General features: G+C 54.9%; 1 long non-coding RNA gene across 2 annotated transcripts; it reads left to right on the top strand.

The window, feature by feature from the left end:
* The first annotated feature begins 5,530 nt into the window (after positions 1-5,530).
* LOC137144081 (uncharacterized) lies at positions 5,531-15,670 on the top strand. Of its 2 annotated transcripts, XR_010917318.1 has the most exons (3): positions 5,531-5,667; positions 14,274-14,505; positions 15,506-15,670. It is a non-coding gene; the product is annotated as an uncharacterized lncRNA (long non-coding RNA). The 2 variants fall into 2 exon arrangements; XR_010917319.1 differs by lacking the exons at positions 14,274-14,505; positions 15,506-15,670 and adding an exon at positions 13,889-14,210.
* Positions 15,671-15,948: the final 278 nt, after the last annotated feature.

The following is a 15,948-nucleotide window of genomic DNA, read 5'->3' as shown; positions in this document are numbered from 1 at the left end:
CCTGGCTTGCACGCTGGCACCTCAGCCGGTTTTCCAGTTGCGCCTTTAGGAGAGATGCCTGGCCTGCCTGGCCGTGCGTCCCCTCTCACGGGGAAAGACGGGAAACCGTCCAACTCGCTTCGTAGCTGTTATACCCTTTTCCCACTGATGGGAATTTTCCATGCATCCCTGCCTCCCTTCACTCTGAACTCTCTCTGCTGCTGCCCTCTGGGGTGCCCCCGGGGCTAGAGGCCAGGACTCCCGAGGGAACATGGGTCTGTACGGCGCTTGGTTAGTTAAAGCGCTAAGGCCCCTGGCTGGGAGCAGTATCAGCGTCGTCTCCTGTGTGGCTGGGGCACAGGGCAGGAGCGGTCTCACACGCCGGAGAGCGGGGCGTATTTGCAAGTGATGAAGGAGAAGAGCTGAACTCTTGTCTGGCGCTTCCCCTCTGTAGATCTTCAAGCATTTAAAAGGGTCGAGCGCCTCTAGTCTCTGTGTACAGACGGAAAACTGAGGCATGGGGTGAGTCAGACTCCCAGCCCTGTAAGGCACCACTGGGCGATCTGAGCTGGGAAGCAGCCCAGGGCCTGTGAACTGTGCAGCGGGCTCTTGGCTCAGATCCCCCAGGTACAGATAATCCCCTGCGCTGGAGCTGCTGCCAGCACCTATCCATATTGATTGCCCTCGGACTGGAACAAGGGCTCAGGTTTCACGGCTCACTCCCTCCCCCTCCATGGAGTTGCAGAGATGGTTTGGAGCAGGGGTTCCCAGCCTTTTTGGCTCGAGGACCACGAATATAATTTTTACAACCCTGAAGAGCCCCCGGTCTCCGCCAGCAGGCCCTCTACCCCCCCCACTGCAGCCAGAGGGAAGGAGTTCAGCGAGGAGGATCTCCCGTCCCCCTGGCTGCAGCAGGGAAACCCTGCGCTCCACCTGGGTCCCTAGGCAGTGGCTCCCTTCTGCAGCCAGAGGATGGGAGATCAGTGCTCCCCTCCCTCTGGCTTCAGCAGGGACCCAGCACCTAGGGACCCACGTGGGGCGCTTTGCCGTGCTCCCTGCTACAGCCGAGGGGAGGGGAGCGCTGATCTCCCGTCCCCTTGGCTGCTGGAAGCAGCCTGCACCTGGGTACTTGGTCAGCGGCTCCCTTCTGCAGCTAGCAGGACGGGTGCCGCAGGCCACCCTGAAAGACCCCGCGGGCCACGGGCTGGGAACCGCTGTTTTAGAGCCTCCCACTTGGGCGGTGGTGGCTGTGCACAGTGCAGCCTTTGCTACATGCAGCGCCTGGGCGCCTTGCCTCCTGCCCCAGCCTCTTCCTAGGCATATCACACACCCCGATGGTCACCGCCCCTGCTCCCTGCAGGCACCAGCTGCCGGTTTGCAGAGGTTCTGAGCACTCGCAGCTCCCCTTCTTTCAGCTGCAGTGGTGGTCACCAAGCACCTCTGACCCTGAGGGCCTGGAACAGGCCCAGCTGTCTCCTGAGTGCCCCCTCCTAGCCACAGCTCACTCTGCAGCATCTTGCCTCTGTCTCCCTCTTGGACCGTTCAAACAAACATCACCCAGGCTTTTCCTGGGTCAAGAACACCCTCCTGGGGGCCTGGGTTTAGTGATATAAAAGCCTCAAATACCAGAACCAAGTCCCTCCAAAACTAAGGTTTCTCTTCCTCCTCCCAGGCCTTGCCCTGCTTTGGCAGGTTACTTCTCAGCTCGGCCTGGTGGGAGTTCTGGTCCCGACCTGCCGGTCTCGTTCTGCTACAGCCGGCTCACTCCTGGCGCTCTGAGCTTTATGGGGCAATGGCCTGATCTCTCCCAGCTGTGGCTCCTTTGTAATCAGGGTTGGCTGGCCCCTGGCCTTCCAGCCGGAAAGGCACTGACTGCAAGGCACTGGGGTGGGGTGGGGTGGGGTGGGGTGCTGGGAGCCACGGGCTGGAATCGCCCTGGCGGTTGAATTGCTCTGGGCTGCTCGCTGGCATGTTGCACATGTGGGCAGATGCTTAGCAAAGGCTAGAGATGCATGTTCATTTCTCTCCTCCGCTGGTTCCTTGTGTCAGGGAGTCTCATCTGCTCTGGAGCAGCCTGCGTGGCCTGAGGAGACCTCTTGGCTTTGGGTTTCTGGGCAGCGTTTAGAAGCATGCTAGTCAGAAGGGAGCCGCAGGGCGTGAGGACCCAGCTGACCTCTCCCGGAAGAGAGGAGAGCATGGCAATGCAGGGAGACCACTCCTGACCCAGCACCAGCCTTCCTTAATGAAGCACTTTGAGGTCCCCTGATGACAGAGACTCCTTGTACAAAGATTTGTTTAACCCTCTCAGAGCCCTGGGTGGTGTCTAACACAACACCTGCCACCATGTCCTTATCTCTCTCAGCATTTGTACCAGGGTCTGTGAGCCTTGAGACATGCCTGAGTTCTGTGGCAGAGGGGAAATGTTGCCCATGGAGAGTTCACACAAGGGGGTGGAGCTGGCTTCCTGTGACTCTGGTCACTGGGAGCTTCTTGAATTAACGCGCTAAGACTTGGTATGAACCTCTCATTGAGCGTGTCCATCGGGGCTTTTATGCCCAGTAGCACTATCCACAACTCCCAGCATGCACCGAGCTGGGCATAAAACCTGGTCTGACTTCTCTGGGGAATGGCACTTTATGCCAAAGTCCTGGTCCGAAGCTGGGAAAGGATCTTCCCAAGGAATTTCTCAGGCTGGGGGAAGTTCAGGACAGCCAGGGTAGAACATACAGGCCAGTGAATACGACCTGCCCGGGTAAATGTCTTCTGAGCTGAACCCAGAGTGGGCAAAGCAGCCAGAAAAATGAGCAGGTTGCCCATGCAGAGGGGGTTAAAATGCACCAAATGCTCCATTTCAGTAACTAAAATCCAATGGCAGGATGTCCGCCGGGGTGTAAAACCACAAACCACGACAGATGAGCTAAAGGATCGATTCCCCTAGCTAGTGGCAGTAGTCGATTGTCCTTCCTAGTGGCTGGGTCACCTAGGAAAACAAAGACCTGCGCAGTGCCAGCGTGGGGTACGCAGGCTCCATCTGCAGACTGCATGACGTTCACAAGGTTCCCAGGCCCAGAAATCTAACCTGTTCTGATTGAAAACAGGACTTGATTCGGCTGCAAACAATGCGCCTTTCTGCCTCTTGATAAACGGATGCAGAAGAGAGTGAGTAATGCAAATACACGAGTCAAATAAGCATTTACTATCTAGCCAGTATTGACACACTGAATAATTGCGGCAGAGGTTATCATGCTGGGTATTTTTAGGTATCTTATCCAGCCTTTCTACGGAAGTGAGAAATAAGTGTTTCTCTCCAAGCAAGAACACGCTCTGCTGGCAGCACAATCATTACTGGATCACCCAGAAACTCCATATTCTGGCAGCGGAAGCTGCTCCCCAGAGCTGGGTGTATTACCTAAGCAAGTTTCCAATGATCACTGGGGTTGGGGTAAGTGAGGCTGATGCTGCTCCCAGCACACCACTGCAGTATCACTGCCACCCAATGACCTGGGTCTGACTGGGGGAGATGAGGCAACATCTGCCCAGAGAGCAGGGCAGAGAAACCCCTTTAAAGAAAATGAGCCGAGGAGAATGCTTCTATCCCCTGTGGGAGCGCTGGGCTAATAACAGGCCCGGGGCTGGCGAGGAGTCCTCACAACAGCCTTGCCGACCAGGGAAGAATGGCTCCCTTGTGCAGATGGGGAAGTTTGATGCAGACTGTTTAAAGGACGTGCTCTTGGCCACACACCTAGTTCGTGGCAGAGGTTTTGGGAGCCAGAGACGTCCAGGCCCAGGTTTATTCCACTACCCCACAGAGCTGCTCCGTTGTGGAACATTGATGCTGGAAAGGAGGGGGTGTGAATGCTGCTACTGCTGTGGAGTGGGGTTGTGGGTGAAGCAGGGAGTCGTGGCCTGGAGATCATGCCAGGGTTTGTGCACTGGAAAAACAGTTCCGAGGTAGTCTGGTGTAGAGATGGGTGCCCCAGAGCCCTTGTTCCAATCCAGCCACAAATTCTGGGGACTAGACAGCTCCGGGATTGGGAAGAGGGTGTGCAATCTTTCATGTCGCGTTCAGCAGGTCTCGTCCTGCCCAGAGCCAGACACTGGATGGTCCAGGTGGCTGTGCTATGGAGATTGAACTAGACATGATGGAAGTCAGAGGTGACCCACGTATATCTTTGTCTTCCTACCTCTGGCTCCCCCTTCGAAGGGGCGTGTATGATAAATGCTACCATGCCTCGAAAGCAATCAGAGGTGCCAATTAAATCAGCTTCTAATTGGCCACCCACATCAATTAATGGGAAAGGCCTGAAGTGGCGGGTTCCCATTGATTCCTCATTAGACTTGTCTCCTGGGTTTGTGTGTTCGGCGGGGGTGCACACGGAACCATTTTTGTAACGGATGATGTTTGCCAGTTGCCAGTAAATGAAACCCTCCAATTGGCCTGTGGTATGGGCTGAGGGCAGTCCTCGAGGACGCGCTCCCTAGTTAGTGTATTTCTGCTAACTCAGCAGAGATGGAATGCAGTCATCCTGGACGAATGGGACATGGGTTAGCAAAGGGCAGGCTCTCATTGAAAAGACACAACCCATTGACTAAGCCCTTCCTCTCTCTGCTTAGGGGAGCAGGGGTAAACGTGACTACAGAGGGGCTCCAATTACAACATCTGTCCTGGGGACCCCTTTTCCTTTGGGGTGGCCCCTGCCAGCCACACCCAACATCTGGGTGGCACTTCTGAGGCACAGTTCCAGGAAAGCTTCCAGTTTCTCTGCACCTGCTGCTTACAAGAGGTCATCTTCCCTTCGAGGACCTTAGCTCAACCCTCGCTGGGGCTCTGATAGAAACCAGGCCTGTTAGGACTAGGGAGAGCAATGGATCTAGTCTGATCCGCCCCAGAGCCAAGCCGGGCGGGTCCCTCTTGTACGAACAGGAAGGGAACAGCCTTACTGCTGGAGGGCACTTTCCCTCCCCCTTTTGGTCACACAACCTGTCAGACACCCCCCTGATGGGCTCCCTTTGCCAGGCTCAGACCTGCCATGCTGTTCCGGTTCCTTCGGATGTCCCTGATTGATTCTCAGACCAGACAGGGGCATCCCTGGAGCCTGTCTCCGAATCCATTCTGGATTCTGTTCAGTGCTGGGGATAGCTGGTTTCTCTCTATTTATCCTCTTCCATCTGTGCATCTTGGTACCCTGCCCCTCCACAGCGGCCTCTGCGTTCCGTGCTGCCCCTAGAGATCTAGATTAATTGTCTAGGTTGGCGGGATCCCCCCGACCAGTTCCCCTCCTCCTAAAGATGCCGGGTCCTTATGCTGCTGTGATTTGTTGTTAACATGAAATCGAGTAGGAATCCTGGGCTGTCCCGGGGTCTTGTGCTTGCACTGCTCCCGCAGAGGGTCTTGGTGCCACTCCTCTCTCTGTTCACCCTGCAGGGCGGTGCCAGGTTCAGGACTCTCTGCTAAGAGGATGTTGAGCCCAGGGAGGGCTGGGTTGCGACTGTGTCTGAAATCTGTATTTCATGCCTCTGCCTCTCCTGCCTTTCCAAGGACAGTGTGCAGGATAGGACAGCCCGCCGTCCTGCCTGCTTCGCTCGAGTGTCCAGTGGCCGGAGAGATGCTGGTTGTGTTTGCTGTGTGATCTCTGCTGAGTCGTTTCAGATGGAGAAAACAATTAGCTGACGTCACCTGTGTTCGAGGTGAGATCTCGCTTTGCCCTGGTTGCGCTGTGACTGGCAGATGCCTTTGCATCGTGAGCTGAGTGACTGATACAGGCCACGTCCCCTCTTGTGGGGTCTCGGGGCCTTCAGATCCCCTGCCCCAAGGGACGGCTGCCTGAATCTTTCACCCGGCACTCCCAGAAGAGGCCTGGCCTCGGATCCTAGCAGCAGCAGCAGTGTGCACGCTGGTGACACAGGGTTGTCTTTACTGCTCCCCTTCTCTCGGTTATGTATTCGGAAAGCGCCTGGAGCTCTGTCAGTGGAAGGTGAGAGCTAGCCACACGTTACCACCCGCCCTTCTACCCGAGCACTGCACTGAAGGAGAGCAGAGATGTGAGGACTCCTTGTGTCGGTTGGACAGTGGACTCTGGATCGCTGCATTTTGAACCTGAGCCTCTCGTCCCATTGGACTGGCAGCTCTTAGGGGCAGGCCTGTCTCTCGCTCTGTGCCCATGCAGCGCCCGGCTCAGTGGGGCCCCGTCTGAGCTGGCGTTCCAGGTGCCGCTGTAGCACATATCGTAATGAGCGCTGGTTGAACTCCAGGCGTCGGTGCATTGCTCGGCAGGCACGGGCAGACCCGTAGGCCTTCTGCGTGGTCTAGCCCGTGGAGAGGGGCAAAGCCCATATGGGTTAACATGGGTCACGCGGGTTTCTGAGGTGGGTCCTCAGAAATGCAAAGGTCATTCTTGAACGTCCCACACAGCAGCTAAGAGGCAGGTGTCATTGTCATTACTGCTGAGGGTTTAGCTGGTGTCACGGTGTGATAGTCCAAGGGGGAGAACCTGACAAGTTCGTCCTGGACTCCTGGCCCTTGCAAGCCCTTCTGGAGCATTGCCCTGCCCCTGCTCCAGGCTCTTCTCTTGGGTCCAGCTGTTCTGGTTCAGGGGGCGGCTGTGGGCCCAGCATCCAGGCCAGGTTTCCATGTTGCCACCCCTCAGACAGCAGCTGAGATGTAATGGAAAGCTTTCTGCATCAGTGGAGCTCACGTACATAGGGCTAGGGCGGCCAGCCAGCCCCACTGCAGGACACAGCGGGCGCTGGAGTGTCTCTGGGGCAGACTGACCCGTGCACATGGCAAAAGCATTGTTCTCAGCAGAAAGGTCTCATGTTCAGTCAGTTATTTCTGCTCTTCCAGGAATAGCGACCTGGGCTCCCCGTCCCCGGAGCTGACTGCAACCTCACCTGCCTCCAGATCCCTATGTCCAAGGAAACGGAGGCCTGTGTTAGACGAGTGTCAGGGTAGGAACCAGCCACCTGGCATCCTTGTTTGTGCCTCAGTTTCCAGAGGTAGCAGAGAAGCAGCGCTGCTGGGCCCAGCAGAGGGGAGGGGCCGGGCTCTGCGGCAGGCCAGAACACGGGTGTCCCTCAAGGAAGTCTCAGGGATGTGGCAGCGCTGCTCCGGCAGTGAGCTGACCCCTGCTGTACTTGTCCGTGCTGGGCCACTGCTGCGGTGCGCTCCGGGGGGACATGCACAGCGCTCTCAGCTGGGATCCAGGTCAGGGCTGATTTGCTTTAATGTTTCTGCTGGTCTGGGCGTCACGAATTTGTCGTTCTCACGGCTCACACCTGCCCTGCTCCCTGCAGTGTTCAGCCCTTTATAGAGGGACTCTCGCACTGCGGTGTTTTGTCCACCACCCACCCCATGCTGGGACTAGCTCACCAGCCCTTGAAGGGAAGGGTGTGATGGGTCAGACCAGGACAGGATGCTCCACCCCGGAGATGGGCTGCGGCTGGCCCCGAGTATTAAGCCTGGAGGGTGTAAAGAAGGAAGAGACAGCCTTGGGTCTGGGGCAGGGCAGGGCAGCTAGGCGCAGGGGACTGTAGGTTGGGCCAGGCTCAGGCTGGCAGAGTCCAGCCCTGGGGAAGGGCGGGTTTTGGCCCCAGGCAGGGCCTGAGGCTGTCTGAGGGAGAGTGGGAAAGGCACCTGCTCAGGGCACAGGAGGGCTTCTGGCGTTAGTGCAGGAAAGCCAGGCAGGGGGAGCAGGAGAGCGGGGTGGGGGCGACAGGAGAGGTGGGGGGAAGAGAGCTCTTGTTTCAGGGCAAGTAGCCACACGACCTCTGGGACAGGCCAGCGTCCCCCTGTCCGGTCCCCACCGCTCTCCCCCGTGGCCGAGTCCCTCGTAACCGAGTGTACCGCGCGACAGGCCCCGCCAGTTACACAGCTACTGAGCCTCAGGACAGCGCGACCGGCCGGCCGGACGGACGGGGCCAGCGCAGGGCCCGTCCTGCACAGCGCTCACTGGAGGTCGCCTGGGGCCCTGACCTCCCCTGCCTGGCAGGGCTGAGAGCGCGGCAGGCTCAGCTTCCGCCCCTGCCATGACCCCTCCAGCATCCCCCCCTGGGGCTGGCTCGGAGCCGTCCCGCGCTGGCTGCCGCAGGGAGGGGAGGGGATGAGGCTGGCGGGGTCACGGCCTGGTCTGGTCTGTCCGTGCCGGTGCTCGTGTGGTGCGTGTCCCTGGGCCCGCTGGGCACTGTCCTGCTCAAACCCAGCTGAAGGGACCAATTGGCAACGTGCTCCGGATACGTCGGCCTTAACCAGGAGAGCAGCAAGGGGCGTCCTATGAGCCGGACTGGGCGGCCCGTGCCTTTATCTGTTCGTACTGGGGTAGCAGCTGGAGGCCCCTGGCGGGCATCAGAGCCCCGTTGTGCTGGCTCTGCACAGACGTGCAGCGGAGAGAGAGCCAGGTCGACAGGCGACGGGCCCCAGCACTGCCGGTGGAACTGGGCTGCGACGCTGCTGGTGTCTCGGGCTAGCACGTGAGGCGTATGGGTTGCGCTGAGCCAGGTCTGAGGAGAGCAGCAGCTCAGTGCAGGCAGAGGGGCTGAACTAAGAGCTCGCCTGCAGAGTGACTCTAATTCCTTTGCAGAGAACAAAGAGCCGGCAGCCAGGAGCCCAAGGCAAGGGGACTGCAGCCAATGCGGCCTGGGGCAGCACAAGCCAGGCTCTGTCCCCGGCAAATGAGCCCAACACATTCTCCACTCCAAGGGGAAGAGAGGGGCTCCCCCAGAGGGCACAGGCAGGCTAGAACCAGGCCCTTTGATTTCTGCCTCCCTCCCTGTGTTGCTGAGAACCCGTGAGACGGGGAACGTTCGGAGTTTGTTTTTGCCGTTTACTCGGTTTTACTCTCTGCGTTTCCCCCAGCGAGGGACACGGGGCTCGCCCAGTCAGAGCCGCGCTGGTTTTCACCGCTTTCACCCTCTGCCGGGTGTGCTTTATCCCAGGGCTGCAGGGAGCGTTAACCAACCCCAACCTCTTCTCACTGAAATGCAAACAAGACACTTCTGTTCACATCAGGGTTAGCGAAGCGAAAACATAAAAACCCCTGGACTCCGGGTCTGACTGCCCCTCCCCGGGCTGGCATCCCTGCCACCTGAAATACAGAGCTTGGCATCACCAAAGAGCAAATACCTGACCAAAGGCCAAGTCCTGAGTTCTGGACTCAGGCAGATTTCACTGAATTCGCTGGGGCTTTGGCTTCCCCCTCCCCCTTTCCCCTTTGGAGCCCCCTTCCCTGGCACTAGGCAGGTCTTGGCCCTTAGGAAGCTGTGCTGGACCCATCTGCTGCTGCTCCCATCAGGGTGGGAGCCCTGGGGAGCCGGGATCGCACTTCCCTGTGAAAGGCTGTGAGGCGTTTATGTGCACGGCGGCCCCAGCTCAGATTACAGGACACTGTGTTCTTGGGGAAGGAAGAACAGACCTGTTTTCTGCCCAGAGTAATATTGCAGGGGCCTGAGAGAAGCTGTGCGGAGGCAACTTGACAAGGACAACACCCTCCCGGGATGTCTTGCAAAAAAGCCAGATGCCCCTGGCCACGAGCCCTTTGCTCGGTCTCTAGATTGAAGTGCTCTGCTGTCTCCTGGTGCTCCTGCCAGCCTGGGGGGCTAGGAGGCTAGAGATTGAAATGACCCTCCAGTGTTCTGGTGCACTACATTTAACTGCAAGGGTATCGGCAGCACTCACTCAGGCTGAGTGCTCAGTTCCCCCTGTCGGGAGTGGGACACTTACAGCTCCATGATTCTGCAGTAGCCCAGTCCTGGGGTGAGTTACAGCAGCCATGGGGGTGCTCTAATTTACTGCACTAGTGTATGGCCCCGAAGGGAGCCCCCTTCCCTGGCATGCCTGCTAACCAGGGTGGGGCAGCTGGTGCAGGAGCTCGATCAGCTGGCTTTATGCTAGGAGCATTCTCTGCTAGCAAGTTACAGCCTTTGCGCTGCCAGAGTGTGACCCCAGGATCAGGCCCGGTGAATGGGGTGAAAGAAGGGGGTGTGGCTCCCAGGGCAGCTAGTGGGCTGGAGGCAGAGGGTGCAGGACTCAGGATCCTGACATTAACACTGGTCCCTGCCTTTGTTTCAGCCGGGGTCCCGTGTCCGTGCAGCGTGTGTGGTGTGTTCTGTACTAAGTCAGGGGCTCTCCTGAAGTGCAGGAGCAGAGGGGAGTGAAAGCCCAGGAGAAGGGGACTGGGGCGCAGAAGGAGACAGCTCCTACCCCGGTAATTCCCAGTCGTGGGTTAGGGGAGCCTTTGCCTTGGGCTGCGTCAGAGCAATCCGCCCGACTGTCTGAGGGACATCTGTTGCCTGGCACAACCCAGTTTGAAATCCCTGCCATCCCCACTGCAGATATAGGAGAAACAGAACAGAGAAAGCCAGGGGGAAAGAGATCCTACCTCTTAAAAAGGGGTCAGACCAGTGATCCACCTAGCCCAGTGTCCTGTCTTCTGAGTGCTTGCCTGGGTGCTTCAGAGGAATGAACAGAACAGGGCAATTATCGAGTTACTCATCCCGTTGTCTGGTCCCAGCTTCTGGCAGTCAGAGGCTTAGGGACACCCAGAGCCTGGGGTTACATCCCTGACCATTCAGAACTTACCTAATTCTGTTTTGAACCCATTTATATGTTAGGCCTTCATAACATGCCCTGGCAATATGTTCCACAGGCTGACTATGCATTGTGTGAAGAAGTAATTCCTTGTGTTTGTTTTAACCCTGCTGCCTAGTAATTTAATTGGGTGATCCTGGTTCTTGTGTTATGTGAAAGGGTAAGTAACTTTCCCTATTAATTTTCTCCATACCATTCATGATTTTATAGATCTCTATCTTATTCGCCCTCAGTCATTTTTTTGCCAAGAACAGTCCCAGTTTTATTTAATCTCTACTAATATGAAGGCTCTTCCATATCCTTAATTTTTGTTGCCCTTCTCTGTACCTTTTCCAATTCTAATATATCTTTTTTGTGATGGGATGACCCCTCAAGTTTTGTGAGATCCCTTTGTAACTGTTAGTTACGTCCAAAGCTGACTGCAATATTGAATAATTTTGTATCATCTGGAAACTTTGCCACTTCACTGTTTACCCCCTTTTCTAGATCATTTATGAAAATGATGAGAACAGCACAGTATCCTTGGGGGATACTGCTATTTACCTCTTTCTATTGTGAAAACTCACCATTTATTCCTATCCTCTGTTTTCTATCTTTTAACTAGCTACAGATCCATGAGAAGTCCTTCCCTCTCATCCCATGACTGCTTACTTTGTTTAGGGACTTTGTTAAAGGCTTTCTGAAAGTCCAAGTACAATATATCAGCGGGGTCACCCTTGTCCACATGCTTGTTGATTTCCTCAAAGAATCCTGACAGATTGGTGAGGCATGATTCCCCTTTACAAAAGCTGTGTTGACTCTTCCCCAACATACTGTGTTCATCTCTGTCTGATCATTCTGTTCTTTACTATAGATTCAACCCATTTGCTTCGAACTGAAGTTAGGCTTAGCCAGGATCGCCTCTGGAGCCTTTAAAAAAATCGGTACAAAAGCTGATTTAAGCGATAGTTTACATACCACAGTCAGTAGTTCTGCAATTTCACATTTGAGTTCCTTCAGAATTTGTGGGTCAAAACCATCCGATTCTAGTGACTTATTACTGTTTAATGTATCAGTTTGCTCCAAAAACTCCTCCAGTGACACATCAGTCTGGGAAAGTTCCTCAGATTTGTCACCTAAAAAGGAATGGCTTAGGTGTGGGAATCTCACTCACATCCTCTGCAGTGAAGACCAATGCAAAGAATTCATTCATTCCTCTTCACAGGTTGAGTGAAATCTAATGATAGGGCAGACACCCCAAACTGGTGATATAATCTATCTTCTGACTCTTCAGATCCTCTTTTGGCCTGTCTAATTATATTGGTCTTGCCAGAATTTTATTCTCCTTTCTATTTTCCTCATTAGGATTTGACTTCCAATGTTTAAAGGATGTTTTTTATTTTTGCCTCTCACCACCTCTTTTACATTGACTTAGCCATGATGGCATTTTATGGGTCTTTTTGTGGTAATTTGTGGTATACATTTAGTTTGAGCCTCTGTAATGGTGTTTTTAAATAGTTTCCATGCAGCTGGCAGGCATTTCACTCCTGACTGTTCCTTTTAATTTCTGTTTAACTAGCTTCCTCATTTTTGTGTAGTTCCCTTTTTTGAAGGTAAATGCTACTGTGGTGGGTTTCTTTGATATTCCCCCCCTACAAAGATGTTAAATGTAATGACATTCTGATCGCTGTTACCATGTGGTTGAGCTACATTCACCTCTTGAACCAGATCCTCTGCTCCACTTAGCACTAAATCAAGAACTGCCTCTCCTCTTGTGGGTTTCAGGACAAGCTGCTCCAAGAAGCAGTCGTTAATGGTGTCTAGAAATTTTCTCTCTGCATCCTGGCCTGAGGTGACATGTCCCAGTCAATATGGGGATAGCTGACATCAAATCCCCCATTGTTACTGGCAAAGAACAAAATGGCTCTGGCCCAGTGTGGCGCTCCCAGCCCTTCTCAGGACACAGCAATGGACCTGGGGCCTTGGAACTCTCTTCCTCCTTGAACTCGAATCCAGATAGAAACATGCAACTTCCTCTGCTCTGAGCTTTGATCATAGAAGATGAGGGTTGGAAGGGACCTCAGGAGGTATCTAGTCCAACCCCATGCTCAAAGCAGGACCAACCGCAACTAAATCATCCCAGCCAGGGCTTTGTCAAGCTGGGCCTTAAAAACCTCTAAGGATGGAGATTCCACTGCCTCCCTAGGTAACCCATTCCAGTGCTTCATCACCCTCCTAGTGAAAAAATTTTTCCTAATATCCAACCTAAACCTCCCCAACTGCAACCTATTACTTCTCCTTCCCCTTATGCCCATGTTGTGCTCCCTCCTTCCCAAGTATCATGGAGGCATCAGCTATGACCCCAGTGCTAAGGCTGCTGAGATTCGCAATGGGATCCCTCGGTAGGTTGGTTATGTGCTGAAGTGGAGAAGTGGCTGGGTGTTTAGGGTGCATAGGAGCCAAGGCAAGGGAATTGTGGCTTAGCTGTCGATTTACTGGGCTTTCCGTGACTGCACCAGTAGGAAATGCATGTGCGGAGCCTTATGTACATGTTCACAAAGATGTTTGTGTGGGATAAAGAGACAGGTCCCTGCACTGAAGGGCTAACCGTTCAACTCGCTCAGACAGAAAGCTGCGGTGCACTTGTAGCTAGGGAGATGGGCAAAGGAGCCCTTTGCTCATCCTTGGCCTGGATATAACCACTGGTTGGAATTCCTGCCTGCCTGCCAGCTGGTCTGGTCTCATTTAGCTCCCAGGATACTCAGGGCGGAAGGCTGTGTTATCTGGGTGAAAAGTGCTGTTCCTTTGTGGCACCCTATCTGTGTTCTAGATTAAAGCGATACCAATATTAATAAATAATCTGCACCAGGGGCACCAACCGGCTGCTGCAGGACAAAAAAACAAAGGGAAGGTTGCATAAAACCAAAGGATAGATCGATCCCAGTACAGGGCTCAAAGGTGTTATTGTATTGTATACTGTATTGTATATTGCTGATTCATCGGGGCCAGCAGTCCCACCTAATCGCCCTCCCTGCAGTGGAGGGGGGTGCAGATCCAAGACGGAGCGTGGAAGTGCATGGGGTGGAGCCCTGTGAGAAGAGTGTTCTAAAGGGTTCACTTGCGACAGACCAGGGATTCCTTCTGCTCACTCCCAGAGCTCAAAATGCTCCTGGTTTCACATGGAAAACCCAGTTCTTTGCATGCAGAAACCTCCAGACAAGACCAGGTTTGCTTGGTTTGCCCACTTACAGCCAGCCCTGGAAGTCCCCTGGTGTGGCTGGCTAGAACGTGTCGTTATAAGGCCGTTGTGCTCTCTCACGCCCCTGCCTGATCCCTGCTTGTCTGCAGCGCAGCTTGGGAACTTCTGGTGCTCCTGCTCTGCTGGCGTACAGTGCAGCATCTCCTCCGACAGGCGCTCGCTGGCCTCAGGAACAGACTAGCGGGCGCCAGGCCAGATTTGAGGAGGGCAGCTCAGGCCCAGAAGCTGGTGACATTAAAAGGGGACTAGAGAAAATAACCTGCTCTCTCAATTTCTCTCCCAGTGAAAAGCTGCTATTTCCCCCTCCTGTAGTCTATGAAGGCCCAGCTTCTGCTGAGGTCCGGGAGGCTGGGGGCAGCGTGCTATTGGCCTGTCCCTGGGCAGTAGATGGAGGCTTTCCTTGGCCTATGTGATGTACACAACTGCAGTGTAACTTGCATTTGTTTTTGGTTTTTTTTTTTGCTGTTGCAACAGTTTCTTCTGCCCTGTTGGATGATGTCTCTTCTCAGTCGGAGCGCAGCAGACTTACAGCGACCCCATTAGCGACAAGGGCACTGCGGGGTTTTCTGATTGGATACGCCGGCCAGCCCCGCAGAAGAGTTCCTGTTGGAAGCGGTCGTGTTCCGGGGGCCGTGTTCCCCAGCTGGCGTGCCACGGGACGCTGCTGGGCCGCCAGGCCTGGAGAGGTGTGCACGACACGCTATGGGTGAGAACAGAAAACTTTCCCTGGTGTTTTAGTCTGTGTCGGGGCCGGAGGGCACTCCGTCCTTCTGCTCTCCGGGCCCAGGCACCTTGCACACACCGCACCTGCATCAGTCACGCTCTGGTCCCCAGCCAGCAAACCTGAGTCCTGTGGAGTGGGAGAGGGGGGAAAGCCGCCTTTGGATTGGCTGTCTGCCTCATTGCCCTGCCTCCTCCAGGGGCAGAGCAACCAATCAGACTCAATCTCCCTCTCGTCCCCTCACCTCCCCCTCCCTTCTGCACCCTGGAGCCACCCCCCCCCCCCCCAGCCTGGAGGGAAAGTGGGGACCCTGCTGCAGCCCCCCCCCAGGTTGGGAGGGGAGAAGAACCCCAGGAGAAGCAGAGGTGAGGCAAAGGGGGCTGAACTGGGGGTGGGGCTGGGTGTGAGATGGGGGAGTTGAGGGGGCAAAACGGGGGAGCTGGGACAGAGTTGGGGTGGGGGGGCTGGAGTGGGGGAAGGTGGAGGACAGAAGTGATGGAGATTTAGGGGGGCAGAACTGATTTGGAGACTCGGGGCACAGGATTGATTTGGAGATTGGGGGGCAGAAGTCATTGCTGGGCAGGGGATGGGCAGATGTGGGGGTCAGAACTCCTGCAGGAGGGGGCCAAAATCCTCAGACCCAAAACAACTGGGAGCACAGACAGCCCTAGCACTCTCTCTGGGGATGGGCAGGGGCAGCTCCCCAGTCCTAGACAGACTGAAAAAACAACATAAATCTCTTTGGCCCCAAAACGTGGTTATTTACAACCGCCTGATTTGCTGGAGCCTGACTTGTTTACTTTTTGATCTCTTGAGATGGACAATACTCTCAGTGGAACTCAAGTTAATTCTACTGCATTTTAAAAGAGCGGAGAAAGTGACACACACTTGGGAAGGCTATTTCGGGAATGAGAAGAAATGATTGATTCTTAGTTGCTGGTCATCCCAAAATACTACTCTCGGGTGTGTCTCACTTTCTTCACAGAGCGGGCTGCTGGCCAGAGTTCTTACGTTACACTTGGATGTGAGCGTCCACTGATGAAAATGTTAATTCTGGCACAAAAAATATGGTGGTGCGCCTCAAAAGAATGAACGGTATCAGGGCGTGCCGCGGCAGAGAAACGGTCGGGACCCACTGGTACAGGGAATGCTCAGGTAAGTACGCAGACAAGTAGGCGCACAAGCGCTAAGTGTGGAAAATACACAGGTGAGAACGTGGCGTGCCAGGCACCGAGAGTGGTATTGGTCTACGTGAGAATACGCAGAATGCGGAGGCAGTGTTGTGACACACAACTGTGCACGTGGATGTCTGGCACAACATTGTAATACATGGATTTAGAATAGTTTGTAGCTACAGGTAGACAGATGGGCATTCGGTGCAGAACTGTTACTCAGGCAAGTATATAGGTGGTTCCCAGTCGGCATGTT

This window comes from Emydura macquarii, unplaced genomic scaffold, assembly GCF_026122565.2.
Source record: "Emydura macquarii macquarii isolate MOO-44397 ecotype Brisbane River unplaced genomic scaffold, CSIRO-AGI_Emac_v2 contig_3390, whole genome shotgun sequence".
In the NCBI taxonomy this organism is placed as follows: Eukaryota; Metazoa; Chordata; order Testudines; family Chelidae; genus Emydura; species Emydura macquarii.
The sequence above is the reverse complement of the archived record's forward strand: the minus strand, read 5'-3'. Positions and strand labels throughout refer to the sequence as shown.